The sequence below is a fragment of the Rhinatrema bivittatum genome, chromosome 5 (assembly GCF_901001135.1).
Source record: "Rhinatrema bivittatum chromosome 5, aRhiBiv1.1, whole genome shotgun sequence".
Taxonomy (NCBI): domain Eukaryota; kingdom Metazoa; phylum Chordata; class Amphibia; order Gymnophiona; family Rhinatrematidae; genus Rhinatrema; species Rhinatrema bivittatum.
In genome coordinates, this window is record NC_042619.1 from 268,889,503 (window position 1) to 268,903,949 (window position 14,447).

Below are 14,447 nucleotides of genomic sequence, written 5' to 3' on the forward strand. Positions count from 1 at the left end.
AATCCTCTTTAGGGGTTAAATTGAGAATGTTAATAAATCTGTTGGCATGATTCATTCTCAGGTACAGAGTCATGATACTGCTATTAAGAAAAATGATGAACGTTTAATTGAGTTGCAGAAGCAATGTGATACTTTGGGGAAAACAGATACGGCCTTGATAAAAGGTCAAGAATTTAATACTCGTAGATTGGAAAATTTAGAGAATTATTCTAGAAGGTTAAATATGAGAATATTACATTTTCCTAAATCATCAACTACTTCTCCTATAGATAGTTAAGGAAATTTTATGTAGAGACACTTAAAGTGTCTCAAGAAGCTATTCCCCCTATAACAAAAGCGTTCTATATTCCTGCAAGAAATATTGAAAATCAAATTATTTCTTCTGTACCACCAAATGTATTAGAAAACTTGACAGATTTTTTACAAGATTCTCAAATTAATATTGAGAGTCGTGCTACATTATTAGTAGTGTTTGCTCTTGAACCAGATAAAATATGGACAATGAAATTGTTCTTTCGAACATTAGAGAAAAAGTTTCTTGGTCAACAGATAAATATTTCCTGATCTTGCTAAGCCAACTCAACTGAGACGGAAAGCTTTTTTAATGAAAAACAACGTGTATTAGCCCTAGGTGCTACTTTTTTGTTGCAATATCCTTGCAAATGTTCGATAAAATTAGCTTCTACAAAATATATTTTCTTTAATCCGGACCAATTGGAAGGCTTTTTACAGAATAGAACAACCCCTATAAATATTTCTTCATAACGGTTACCATGAGTGTTTCATTAGAATAAGAAAATAGCGGATATTGTTAATTATGCTTGTTATTTCCTAATTTTCTTTTTATATCTTAATACAGTCCCCATTTGTGGTCTCTTTTGAACAAATGTTTATTTGGTTAATGAAGATGTATAAATATATTTCAAATATTTCTTCAAATAAGTTCTATATTTCCAGTATGTCAATGTGGTTTGACTATACCATTTGTAAAATCATGAAAATAAAGAATTAAAAAAAAAAAAAAAAAAAGCTAATATTATGCTGAGTTATAAGAAGCTGAAACTTTGGAATTTAAGAACCATGAGCATTTTTTGTTTAACAATTATACAGCGAAGGTTTCGGCTAGCCGGAGGGCCCTTAATCCTATTTGTAAGGATTAGCAAATCACCTGGACCAGATACTGAAGGAACTAAAAAATGAAATTTCTGATCTATTAGTTAAAATTTGTAACCTATCATTAAAATAATCCATTGTATCTGAAGACTGGAGGGTGACCAATGTAACCCCAATATTTAAAAAAGGCTCCAAGGGCGATCCGGGTAACTATAGATCAGTGAGCCTAACTTCAGTGCCGGGAAAAAAGTGGAAACTATTCTGAAGATCAAAATCGTAGAACATGTAGAAAGACATGATTTAATGGAACACAGTCAACACGGATTTACCCAAGGGAAGTCTTGCCTAACAAATCTGCTTCATTTTTTGAAGGGGTTAATAAACATGTGGATAAAGGTGAAGAGGTAGATGTAGTGTATTTGGATTTTCAGAAGGCGTTTGACAAAGTTCCTCATGAGAGGCTTCTACGAAAGCTAAAAAGTCATGGGATAGGAGGCGATGTCCTTTCGTGGATTAAAAACTGGTTAAAAGACAGGAAACAGAGAGTAGGATTAAATGGTCAATTTTCTCAGTGGAAAAGGGTAAACAGTGGAGTGCCTCAGGGATCTGTACTTAGACCAGTGCTTTTCACTATATATATAAATGATCTGGAAAGGAATACGATGAGTGAGGTTATCAAATTTGCGGATGATACAAAATTATTCAGAGTAGTTAAATCACAAGCAGACTGTGATACATTACAGGAGGACCTTGCAAGACTGGAAGATTGGGCATCCAAATGGCAGATGAAATTTAATGTGGACAAGTGCAAGGTGTTGCATATAGGGAAAAATAACCCTTTCTGTAGTTACACGATGTTAGGTTCCATGGGGCGGATTTTCAGAGCCCTGCTCGCCTAAATCCGCCCAAAACCGGGCAGATTTAGGCGAGCAGGGCCCTGCGCGCCGGGAAGCCTATTTTACATAGGCCTACCGGCGCGCGCAGAGCCCCGGGACTCGCGTAAGTCCCGGGGTTCTCCGAGGGGGCGTGTCGGGGGCGGGCCCGGTCGTCGCGGCGTTTCGGGGGCGTGTCGGCAGCGTTTTGGGGGGGGGTACGGGGGCGTGGCTACGGCCCGGGGCGGTCCGGGGCGTGGCTGCGCCCTCCGTACCCGCCCCCAGGTTGCGGCCCGGCGCGCAAGAGGCCCGCTGGCGTGCGGGGATTTACGCCTCCCTCTGGGAGGCGTAAATCCCCCGACAAAGGTAAGGGGGGGTTTAGACAGGGCCGGGCGGGTGGGTTAGGTAGGGGAAGGGAGGGGAAGGTGAGGGGAGGGCAAAGGAAAGTTCCCTCCGAGGCCGCTCCGATTTCGGAGCGGCCTTGGAGGGAACGGGGGTAGGCTGTGCGGCTCGGCGCGCGCCGGCTATACAAAATCCATAGCCTTGCGCGCGCCGATCCAGGTTTTTAGCAGATACGCGCGGCTCCGCGCGTATCTACTAAAATCCAGCGTACTTTTGTTTGCGCCTGGAGCGCAAACAAAAGTAGGCTATTCGGGCTCCTTTTAAAATCCGCCCCCATATTAGGAGCTACCACCTAGGAAAAAGATCTAGGCATCATAGTGGATAATACTTTAAAATCGTCTGCTCAGTGTGCTGCAGCAGCCAAAAAAGCAAACAGAATGTTAGGAATTATTAGGAAGGGAATGGTTAATAAAACGGAAAATGTCATAATGCCTCTGTATCGCTCCATGGTGAGACCGCACCTTGAATACTGTGTACAATTCTGGTCGCCGCATCTCAAAAAAGATATAGTTGCGATGGAGAAGGTACAGAGAAGGGCAACCAAAATGATAAAGGGGATGGAACAGCTCCCCTATGAGGAAAGGCTGAAGAGGTTAGGGATGTTCAGCTTAGAGAAGAGTCGGCTGAGGGGGGATATGATAGAGGTCTTTAAGATCATGAGAGGTCTTGAAAGAGTAGATGTGACTCGGTTATTTACACTTTCGAATAATACAAAGACTAGGAGGCATTCCATGAAGTTAGCAAGTAGCACATTTAAGATTAATTGGAGAAAGTTCTTTTTCACTCAACGCACAATAAAGCTCTGGAATTTGTTGCCAGAGGATGTGGTTAGTGCAGTTAGTGTAGCTGGGTTCAAAAAAGGTTTGGATAAATTCTTGGAGGAGAAGTCCATTAAAGGCTATTAATCAAGTTTACTTAGGGAATAGCCACTGCTATTAATTGCATCAGTAGCATGGGATATTCTTAGTGTTGGATAATTGCCAGGTTCTTGTGGCCTGGTTTCGCCTCTGTTGGAAACAGGATGCTGGGCTTGATGGACCCTTGGTCTGACCCAGCATGGCAATTTCTTATGTTCTTAAAGGTAAATAAAAAAAATTATTTTAAGATTTTAGAAGTTTGAATATGCCATCTTTGGGAATGTGCATTTCTTATATTTTTTATGTTGCTTTTTCTTCAGTATTCCACTGTTCAGAATCTAGTTTCTCAGGCTTTCTCTTTTAGTTTTGTCTGCATGTTTCTGTTTCTAATTTATAGTCTATTTCTATATTAGGTAATGGTCGGTCTCTGTTTTGCCTGTGTGTATGTGACTGAAGTGCAATATTTCTGCTCGCATGTAGTTTCTCTGTAGTAGTCCAGCTTATTCTGTTATTCCAGTAGGTGATGTATTAATGTTCTAGGGCCTGGTGTAATATTTGCATTGCTGCTTTTTCATAAGGTTGCTGTTATTTGAATCCTGAGAGTCAGTGCTGTGACTGTATGGTATAGCAAAGGTTCTAGATGTCTCTTTCTTTGCAGGAGTTTGTGTTACTTCACAAAAAAGCAGTAGAGGCATATATTTTGGTGAGGTGACACCAGAATCTGAATTTTATTTTCATGTTGGTTGTAATGTAAAGAATAAAAATCTGGAATAACATGCCATTGGACCTGCGGCTTGAATCCTGTCACAAAACTTTCAAACAAAACCTTAAAATTTGGTTGTTTGAACAAGCTTTCACACTATGAGTCTCGTCTAACCTTCAGCAATACCATATGATTCCTTACCTTCTCCAAGTTCTTATACTCGACAATAATATTTACTATCTGCAACTCCACACCCCCACATGGTTTATCAATTCAGGCTATTATATTTAATGAGACGTTGGTTTGCCTCAGATGGATTATTTGCTCCTGCAAATACATGGTTATTAATATTCTATTGTTCGATATTTATGCATATTATTTGAAACCCATGTTTTTCTGTAAAGCCTGTTGCTATTAATTGTTTTACTGTTCATTTTATACTGTTACATGTAAAGCCTGTTGCTAAATTAATGTTTCACTGTAAACCGAGGTGATGTATTGCTATACGTACCGCGGTATAGAAGAACCTATAAATAAATAAATAAATAAATAATGTGAATTGTCCTAGCTCTGCTCTGCACCTGTTATGATGATTAATGCTATTTTATTATAGTTATGATGATTTCCAGCTTTCTGCAAAGAGAATTCGTGAAAAAAAAATCAAAGAATACATTAATTTTTGTTTTATTACATGATTGACTGGATCTGATTGTTTGATTTCTTTGCTTTAATGCTGGTAAGTGCTTGAAATAATTGAGGTAAAATGTTTTAAAGTTTCATGCATGATGCATAATGGCTGTTGCAAACTACTTAGAAGGCTATTGTAGGGTGCAGTATATGGCATTATTTATCAATAAGAACACAACATAGTAGGGCTCGGACCTGCATGCCTACAGCCCGCACATATTAACCTTGTGCCCACCCAAAAACTCAATTCTGGCTATGCCACTGGTGTACTCAGTAGGATAGTATGGTCCCTTGGAGTTTGGTAATCTTTGTGTCTGTTTATTGGATGAATGTTTGTGTGAATGATCTTCATACTTTGTGGTAGTTCTCCAATTGCTTTTTATGGATATTTCAAATTCTTGGTTGGGGTGCTTGTGCTGGGGAGTGCTCTAGCTATTGGTTGACAAATCTGGTATTGGCTATATCAATTATTTTTTACAGTATTATGGCTAATCTTAATATTTTTTCATTAAACGTTAATGGCATGCATTTGCCAATAAAGAAGAAAAAATAGTTGTCTTCTTTTAAGAAAGACCATGCTCAGGGGGGTTTTCTTTCAGGAGACACATTTATCATCACAGATTAGGTGCGTCAAATGTTTTTTCTGCCTATAACTGCAGACGTAGAGGGGTCATCATTTTAATGCACTAGTCCTTCCGGTTTATCTCAGATAAGGTATTTACTGACCCCGAAGGAAGATATATTTTGGTTGTGGGGCACATGGACCACAAAAAAAATCCCTTTTTGTAACATTTATGCTCCAATGTATCCAATCACAAATTTTTCGTTCAAATCTTTACTTTGATTGCTCAATTTCCAGACCACTTGGTCATCTTGGGAGGAGATTTGAATTCTTTAGCTGACCTGAGTGTTGATGACATATCTCCAAGTTTATTGGGGAAACATTTGCCATTTTCTGGTGTGCCCTTCCTCTTGAAAGAACTTCAGCTCTTAGATGTCTGGAGAGACTCACATCCCTGTGAGCTAGATTTTTCATTTTATCCAGACTCACATCAGACTTATCACCAGATTGACTGTTTGTTAATTTCCCGTGCTCTATTCTCTAAAGCGATTAAGGCATCTATGTTATGTTTACTATGTTTACTATGTTTACTATGCACCCATGTTCTATGTGAACCAGCATGATGTGACTGCTGTCTCGAATGCCGGTATATAAAAATCGGAAATAAATAAATAAATAAATCTATTAGCAGTTTTCTTTTGGCTGGTCATGCACCTATAGCCTTACAGATACAACTGAGTCTCCCCTCTTTACCAGGATTTACATAGTGCCTTAATCCTGGTTTGTATCATGGTAAGGATTTTAATGTCTACCTTATGTGTAAATGGGAGGAATACTTGAAATTTAATTTTCCCCTGATGTTACCCCAGATGTCTTATGGGAGGCTGGGAAGGCTGTTATGAGAGATGCCATAATTGCTTACTCCGTTGGACAGAATAATCTTAGGGATCATGAAATCTTGAGTTATCTAATCATAAGGCAGTGCATATCTCTTCCCTGCAAGAAGCAGTTAAGGTACAAATGACTGATCTCTGACATACATTGAACCGATAATTACATCAAAGAGCCATGAAATCCTACTATAGGTTTCATAGTACACTGTTTCACTGTGGTTATAAAGCTGGTAAATTACTATCTCGTTTGGTAAGTAACACCAAACCACAATATTTTTTTGCCATATGAGAAATCGGCACAATGTGGTTGTTACTGATATTAAAGATATTTCGGATCTCCTGACACAATTTTACTCAGACTTACATTTGGCTAAGCCCGGGAGTGAAAGAGTTCGGAAGGATTTTTTTTAGAAATCTTACCTTACCTAGGTTGACGGAAGCACAAGAACGATATCTGAATTCTCCTATAACGTCTCTGGAGATACAATATACTATTCAGCATTTAAAGTTAGCTAAGGCTCCTGGACTGGATGGGCTGAACATTATAAGATCTTACAGGGTTCTGTTATATCTCCCTTACTGAACATGTCGTTGTAAGGTGTCTGGTTCTTTTCTGTTTGGTATTGTTATTATTTAGGAGAGTTGTGGGTGGATCTTTGGACCGGTGGCAGATGACCACGCCCCCGGGGGAAGATCCCGAGAGGGACCACCGGTCAGGCTCAGAGTTAGGAGACAGACACACACTAGTTCTTTTATTAGACAGTATACTGAACCACCAGAGGTGGCAGTAGTGAGCTGGAATGCCCGGCTGGGCTGTAGTCCTTCAGATACTGGAACAGCGATCCCTGGAGGCTGAGCTGTAGAGAAACTGAAATATAGTGAGTAGGCAGGGTATGCAGAGTTCATGTACCGAACCTGATGGGAAGACTCACACAATGTCTCATAGAAGCCCAGGAGCTGGAATGTAGTAGGCCCTTGAGGAGCGAGTACCTGGTTCCAGGGAAAGCTCTGAGAGAGCGATGGTAACTCACAGATGTAGTAGGCAGCGATGACTTCCAGGCAGAAGTGAATTCCGAAGAAGTCTGTGAACGAGGGCCCTCGAGGAGCGAGTACCGGTTCCAGACTGCAATCTACAAAGTAAGAGAGAACGAGGCCCCCGAGGAGCGGGTACCCCTGGTTAGTCCAAGGAGGCAGAGTAGCGTAGATAGAACGAATCTTTATCCTTGCTAACTCAACTTGTTAGTAATTCAGAGACCTTTAAATATCTGAAGCGGATGATGTCATCTCAAGGGGACGTCCCTGAGGTTCGCGCCACTTCTGGTACTTGAGGCGGGGCCGTGCCGCACGCGCGCCCCTAGGCATCAGGTCAACATGGTGGATTGCAGCATCGGGCCGGACCGGGGACACCAGACGAGGACGGCTGAAAGACGCCGTGGCAGCCAGCCTTCCATCAACCCCGGAGGGAGTCGCCAATGTGGTAAGGTGGGCGGAGTGGAGACGTCGGGCAGCGACGGTTGCAACAGGTATGAATCATTCTCTCATTACTATCCTTCCTAAAAAGGGAAAGGACCCATTAGACCCTGATTTCCACAGACCTATCTAATCAATGTAGATGTTAAAATATTGGCTTCCCTTTTGGCTAGAAGACAGTTTTTCTTTCCTGATATCTAAAGATCAAACTGGATTTGTTAAAGGGAGACATGGGATTTGTAATATTCGCAAGCTATTAGCAGCTTTGTATTCCCCAACTCCTGATAATAGTATGGGTACTGTGACTAGTCTGGATGCAGAAAAAGCTTTTGATAAAGTTGAATGGCAATATATATTTTGGGTTTTGGAGATCATTTTCTCTCTTGCATTAAATTGCTATATGCTTCACCTCAGGCTCGCTTGCGAGTGGAATGGATGTGTCTCAGATAAGTTTCATCTATTTAGTGGAACCAGACAGGGTTGCCCCCTATCTCCTCTGCTGTACTTATTGGCCATTGAACCTCTTGTGATAAAGATTAGGGAATCCCAGCTGTTTGTGGGTTGACACTTGCTGGAAGTGATTGTCAAATGTTTTTTTTTGTGGACGACATATTATTTTTGGGTAATCTGCAGAGTTCACTTTCTCATGTGCTTCAACTATTTCATAGTTTTGGGCAATTTGCTGGGTTAAAAATTAATCTTTCCAAATCTGAGGTGTTACCAATTCATGATACTACGAAGTTAAAGTGGCAGATGAATTTCCTTAAGCTGGGCTGAAAGGAAAATTAAATATTTGGGGATTTGTGTGCCACAGGAGAAAGGTAGTGTTATGACCGTCGGTCGCAGACGGCTGCAACCGCATCTACTCACATCCTTCACTGTTCTGTTTCCCTCTCCGGGCCTGCTCACAGTGGGGTCCAGCCTCTGCCGCCGTATGCCCCATGGTTCCTCGTGGTGGTCGGGGCGCCTCGTGACAGTCAGGACGCCGCCGCCGCCACCTACGCTGACTCCGGGCCTTCCTAGATGCGCACATGCGCCACCAGGATCTCTTTTGAAGCTGATACAGCAGGAACCTCGGAGGCGTCCCTGATTGATGATGTCACAGGATCAGGGTTCTTAAGCTCTGCCTTTGCCCCCTGCTAGCTGACTTGGCAACAAGTTCCATCACTACACTACGAGCTCCTGTCCTCTCGGACCTGTGGTGACCTTCGGACCCTTCTTGGACTCTGGACCGTGGCAGGTACCCGCTTCGCGGGGGCCTGCGTGTGCTTTCTCCGGAGACCTGGTCTCCTGGCTTCCCCCGCTCCTCGGTCTAGCCTGCATCTTTCAGAGGTACTGTTCGGCGGCTCCCCGCTCCTTGGGGTTGCCTCTGTGAACGCCTTCACCACTGAAGGCTTCCCTGCTCCTCGGAGCAGTGCCTATGTTGTACACAAAAGACTGCCTTTACGTCTCACTCCTCGGAGTAGTGCCTACGTTCTACACAAGAGACTGCCTGTACTTCCTGCTCCTCGGAATAGTTCTACACAAGCGGGGGTTCCGGACCGCCGCTGAACGACCTCCTGCAGTCGATCTCCTGCCGGCGCCATTTTCCGTACGAAAACGATTCACGGCAAGAAATCGCTCCCGGAACCCCGCTGGACTCCCAGGAAAATTTTGGCCAGCTTGGGGGGGCCTCCTGACCCCCACAAGACTTGCCAAAAGTCCAGCGGGGGTCCGGAACGACCTCCTGCGTCGAATCGTTTTTGTCTATGGCCGCCGCCATATTGCGGCGGCCATTTTGAAAAATGGCGCCGGCTGAAGACAACACAATTCTATTGAGGGGGCCGTTCCGGACCGCCGCCGTTCTGGACCACCGCCGGATCCCCAGGTAATTTAAAGTATTGGGGGGGGGGGGGGTTCGGGAGGGTGGGGGATTTAATTTAAAGGGTCGGGGTGGGTTTTAGGAGGTTTTAGTGTGCCGGTTTTCCTGCCCTCCCCCTTCCCCCGATTTACGATTTTTTAACGATAAATCGGGGAATTGGTATTGTATCGTGGCCCTAACGATTTTTGACGATTTAAAATATATCAGACGATATTTTAAATCGTCAAAAAAACGATTCACATCCCTAGTAGAAAGATTATGGATGCCCTTCAAGGGGCTATGCTCAGACAAATGGTGATGGAACCCATGAAGGGAGAAGCAATACTGAATCTGGTATTCACAAATGGAGACAGTATCTCTAATGTCCAAGCAGGTGCCCACTGAGGCACCAATGATCATCATACAGTATGGTCTGATATAACAGTCAAGAGGGAAGGACTTTACACAGAGATCAAGGTCCTGGCGTTCAAAAACCACAAACTTTGGTGAAATTACAACATACCTCCTCAAGGAGGAGCTAGAAGGCTGGGAGGATCAACAGTGGGACAAATGTCATGATGACAGAACTAAAGGGCAATAAAAGAGAGCATGTGGGGCCAAAGAGCCAACTGATGCAGAATAAAGCAGCATGGGCAGCTATAGGAAGAATGGAAACCTCAGTATAGCATGGATTGACCATTAAAAAAAAACAACTTTTGATAGCATCCCACTCTCTTGGATAAAAAATTATAGACATGTACAGTCTGAATCCTAGATTGATCAAGTACATAAAGTGTAACAAGAAAATGTGGGAGACTACACTCCATCTGAATTATGAAGATGGACACCATATCATTCCTAACATTGCGATCCAGTGATGATATTTCACAGAGATTCTCTCTGTCACCTCTCCTGTTTTGTCTGATACTGAATCCACTGAGTACTTTCGTTAACTCTTAGGCTACAGATTTAGCTTTAATCCTAGAGGATTCTAATGATCCACAGATAAAAGCAGCACCTGCTATTGGTAGAACGATGTGAAATTTTATAGCTCCTGTGAGTGACCCTTAGCAGAACAACTCAGAGTAGTGAAGAGCTTCTCAGATGACACCAGGATGAGATTTGGCCTGAACAAAATGTGCTAAAGCAACCTTCCTTAAAGTAAAACTAAGTAAAATTGAAAAGCATCTCTTTAACTGAAGACTTGTAGCATAAAATAACTTGAATAAGAAGGTGATATACAATAAATATCTTGGAATACAGGAAGATGCAACAATCCAGCACAAATTGCTGAGAGAAAAGATCAGTAAAAAAAAATGCCACAGGAGATTGAAACTGTTATTGAAAAGTGTGTTAACAGCACGGCAGAAGATACAAGCTTTCAGCCAACTTGCAATCCTTGTACTCTCCTACAGGTTTGGAATAGTAGGACTGGCCCCACAAAGATCTCATATACTGAGATCGTACATCCCAAGAGCTGAAGGTAGCATGGCCTTATACTAACAGATTACACATATAGAGGTGCTATGATAGACCTCCAAGGACACCTAACAGACCCAGATATTCAACAAGGAATGAAGTATGAAAGTGAATGGCCAAAATCAGCCTCCATCCTTAAATTTGGGGGCTTCCTGGTCACTTAATTCAGAAGTTCCAAGTGGTTCAAAATAAGGAGGCCAGGCTAGTCCTGGGATGATCTAGGAGAGAATCAGTGGCACCTTTGTTGACAAAATTACATTGGTTACTTGTTAAACTGAGATGGTCCTTGCATCTAAGATCCTTCGAAGACAAGGACCCCTCCTCATTTGGTGAATAGGATCCTCTGGAAATGCCCACTGAGAGTTACTCGCTCCCAATATGGCTCACAGCTGCAACTACCTTTGGTAAAAAGTTTCCGTTATGTAAGATTTCAAAACCGGTCCTTTTCCATATCTGTTCCTAAATTGTGGAACAGTCTTCCATTGGAAGTTAGAGAAGAAATAGATCTGATGAAATTTTGGCGCAAAGTAAAAACTTGGCTGATGATAACGGAGCTTCTGAATTACACTCGCCAGGAAATCTACTTAGGCTCAAGAAGTTGGTGATGTCGGCGTATATTCTTAAAAAAAAAAAAAAAAATATATATATATATATATAGTGCTAGTTTTAATATGGAATCACTGTAATGAGGCAGAGGCGGGTACCATTTTATAGGGCTGCTATTCTGGGATGGCTATTAATATGTTACATTATTTTATAATTTTGGCTTATTTTAATGTGTTTGTATAATTTTTTGTGTCATAAGTGTACATCACTTTGGAAAATTTTATTATAAAATTGGAAAGAGATTAATAAATGTTATAAATAAGTAAATAACATAAATGAGTAGAAGGAGTGAGTGAGTGCATGAGTGAGAATGTATCATCATACATAGGGAAAGAGGCAACAATATTTGCAAAACAAGAACAAAATGTTTTTAAAGAGTCAGAGCAGCAAACAAGAAAAAAGAATTAGGAACAGCAAAATACAGTGGGAAATACAAAGCGTTACTTCACTAATCACATATAGATCAAAATCTGACACAGAAATGGCTAAGGAGAGGTGAACTTAAAAACCTAACATGAGAGATGGATAATTGCTGCACAAGACAGTAGACTATGGACAAAATGATTCATAGCCTGCAGAGGAAAAGAAATGGTAAAAACAGACAAGTGCAGATTCTGTAAAGCAGAACTGGTAACGGTTACCACACCTGGCTGCTGGCTGTGATGTGCTGATGTCAGAAGGCCTGTACACAGACCAGCACAAGAAGGTGGGCACGGCTCAGCTACTGGAAACTGAAAACTCCTGGGCTCACGACCCTGGGAGAATTGCAGAGAATGAAGAAGCTGAGACATTCCCATTCCAACTGACAGACAGCTCGACAAAAAGGAACGAAAACAAGAATGGCAGTGCCAAGAGAATGTCAGGACCCAAAATCCTTAAGTACCAAAAGGTTGCAATCAGAGTCCAAGCAAATGTGGCGGAAAGATACAAAAGTGTCCCTATTGGATTGGGAACCCCCGGCCTGATTAAAAGGAATTTCCCAGCGAATCTTGATAGGTTGCCTATACACATTAGATCTTCTGAACTCCAGAAGGAAGCTCTCTGGCACAATGAACACTAGCAGTAAACGTGAGAGACTGAGGATTGTATTTAACAGACCCTGGTTTATAAGTGAGGTTCCTCTTATCATGGTATGTACATTCACTAACCCATTAGAGACAATTCCCCAATGTCTTATTATTTATAACATGCTTGTGAGAATCCTCTAATGACTGTATCTGACAGTAATTCAACTCCATTGTTCTCAGATATCCATCCACCCATATCTAAAAAACATTGGAAATAAGTAAGAAAAACACAAGCAAGCATAAGTTTAGACTGTCAACAATAATCATATAAACCTAATATACTGAAATAATAGCTGAGCGTAGTTTAAAGACATCTCAGATCACTGCTCCCAGCAACAGGCCCTAGCAGAATTACTGCCAGGTAAACGGCCTACATGGTGCCATTCACATTTGTGAACCCGCATACAATGCAGTTTCCCCAGCGACTTGCCACAGGAATGTCTTTCCAGACAAAGGCCAGCATGCTACATAGCCAGAAACAAAGAGCACGAAAGCAGATAAGGACTGCATGGCCCATCTTGTCTGCCCAGTTTCATTCCTGATGCAGTGACAGTGGTTTCCCCCTCACTTCTTTGCAGCTAAGGATCCTCGGTGCCCGTCCTGGGCTTTCTGGGAGATGGGGGGAGGGAGGTGATCCAAGGCCAGACAAATACTGCAAATACAGGAGGCTGGATTAGAGGAAGATTTCAAGTGGGTTCATGTTGCATGCTTCGCAAACATATAAGAAAAACAGTTTCTCAAAAGCTGTGAATTTGGAGTGATCTGATTTTGTGCCAGGGTCTCCTGGCTTTTGAGCGCCTCATCCCCACCTCCAGAAGTAAAAGGCTGGAGCAGGGCATGCAGAACCTTCCTGTGTGCAGAACCTGACTCAAGACTGTCAATGGATCGCACAGTGGGACTGAATGAAAATTGATCGCACACACATTGCATTTACTATGATTAATGCTTCTGTTTTGTAGGTAGCATTTCTGTCCATAAGCCAAAGGTGGCATCTGTTTCACTTATTTTCATTATTTCTTTCCCAGCTCTCCCTCCCTCCCCAATGTATTTTCTCATAATGAAGAATTAAAAGTGCATGCACCTCCAGCATTATTTGATTTAGTTTTTTTCTCATTCATAAAGAAACGTATGAAAAATATCTAGAGTAGTCCAGGCAGCTCAGAAGAAAGCTTTCTTTTTTTTCTCTCCTATACTGTATTTTAGTGCACATTTTCTCTGACATTGAGGCCAATGCAATAAGCTGTGGTAGACTTGCCGCGGGTTTGTGCGCATGGTATTACACACGTTTTCCCGTGCTAATCTTCTGCATTAGGTAGTAAGGAAATTAGCGCAGAAAAGAATGCGTGCAGAAAACCACTCGAAAAGCCATGCTAATGCCCAGGAGGGCAATTTTCAATCTCCATTTACCTGTATAAATGGCTACTTACCTGGGCAAAAGGTGTGTTTCAAAAACGTGCCCACCTTTATGAGTGTAGAAATATGCATGGAGAGGAACACCATGCCTGCTTCTAGCCTGGAAAAGGCAGCTGAGATCAAAGGCAGGATTAGGTGGGGGGAAGCCAGCAGCAGGCAGAGTTAGGGAAAAATTATCCACAGAAAAAGGGGGTGCAATCCTCTGCGGGTGTTTTGCAAAAAGGAAAAAGGTCACGTGCTGTTCCCGGAGAGCACTGGTGCAAAGTCCATAGGATAAAGGACCCCCAACATTTGCAACAATCTGCAGAGTTTTGAAAACCACCTCCTGGAAGTCACAGGCTAGTGCGATAGGAGCCACTAAAAATGCCAGGGCGTTAGCAATTCCCACCACGGTGCAGCTGTGGCTTGGCTTGAAGTTTCAAGGCCTTCTGGTTATGGAGAGGGGGGGGGGGGGGGGGAAGGAAGGTAGGGGGAGGGGTCGGT

At 42.4% G+C, this 14,447-nt stretch overlaps 1 protein-coding gene across 1 annotated transcript in view; it reads left to right on the top strand.

Moving 5' to 3' along the window:
• QRFPR (pyroglutamylated RFamide peptide receptor) overlaps positions 1-14,447 on the top strand; it is a 260,404-nt gene that overhangs the window by 63,437 nt on the left and 182,520 nt on the right. The window lies entirely within an intron of this gene.